The sequence below is a fragment of the Hypanus sabinus genome, unplaced genomic scaffold (genome assembly GCF_030144855.1).
Source record: "Hypanus sabinus isolate sHypSab1 unplaced genomic scaffold, sHypSab1.hap1 scaffold_278, whole genome shotgun sequence".
In the NCBI taxonomy this organism is placed as follows: Eukaryota; Metazoa; Chordata; class Chondrichthyes; order Myliobatiformes; family Dasyatidae; genus Hypanus; species Hypanus sabinus.
In genome coordinates this window covers 482,305-483,473 of record NW_026780917.1, presented here as the reverse complement: position 1 = coordinate 483,473, position 1,169 = coordinate 482,305, and positions in this window count along the sequence as shown.

Here is a 1,169-nt window from a genome sequence, read left to right as displayed (position 1 = left end):
CCAAACACTGCCAGTCCCATATTCCTGGAAACCACATCCCAAGATTGTATCTGAAGCACCAGCTCTCCCAGGGCTCTTTGCTGCCGGTAATATGCGACAGTGTCTCAGCTAATCCCAGTTCAAAAACTTACACTCCCACACCAACCCGTGACAGAACTGGAGACTGATGATCCTCTTTCTAGACGGGTATTAGCTCTAAAACATGGGCCTTGGACCACAAAGAGGGTGCTGATACATTTTAGCTTGTTCCCACAGTTTCATTGAACACAGTTGTTCATTATTTTTTTGAGTGCGGTGTAGCCCAGGTCAATTAGCAGCCATTTTCCCCGTCGGGTAACAGGAAGAAAATGTTTTAAATATAAAATTGAAAATATAGCACTGGAAACCCAGTGCAGGAGATTTCATTTTGTTCTTTTGATGCAGAAGCAATTGACTGACTGCAAGATGTGTGACACCCAGAACAGAATTGCATAGATGCAATCCCTACAATCATCTTTATTCCATCCCGAACAGTAAGTAGACAATAGACAATGGGGCAGAAGTAGACCAATCGGTTCTTTGAGCCTGCACCGCCATTTTGAGATCATGGCTGATCATTAACTATCAATACCCGGTACCTGCCTTGTCCCCATAACTCTTGATTCCCCTATCCATATGATACCTATCTAGCTCCTTCTTGAAAGCATCCAGAGAATTGGCCTCCACTACCTTCCGAGGCAATGCATTCCAGACCCCCACAACTCTCTGGGAGAAGAAGTTTTTCCTTAGAGTTAAGGAACGAAGTTCCTAAATGACCTACCCCTTATTCTCAAACCATGCCCTCTTGTACTGTACTCTCCCAGCATCTGGAACATATTTCCTGCCTCTATCTTGTCCAATCCCTTAATAATCTTATTTGTTGCAATCAGATCCCCTCTAAATCTCAGTAATTCCAGCGTATACAAGCCCAGTCTCTCTAACCTCTCTGCGTAAGACAGTCTGGACATCCCAGGAATTAACCTTGTGAATCTACACTGCCTTCCTCTACAGCCAGGATGTCCTTCCTTAACCCTGGAGACCAAAACTGTAGACAATACTCCAGGTGTGGTCCCATCAAGGCCCTGAACAAATGCAAGAGGATTTCCTTGCTCTTGTACTCAATTCCCGTTGTAATAAAGGCCAACATTCCA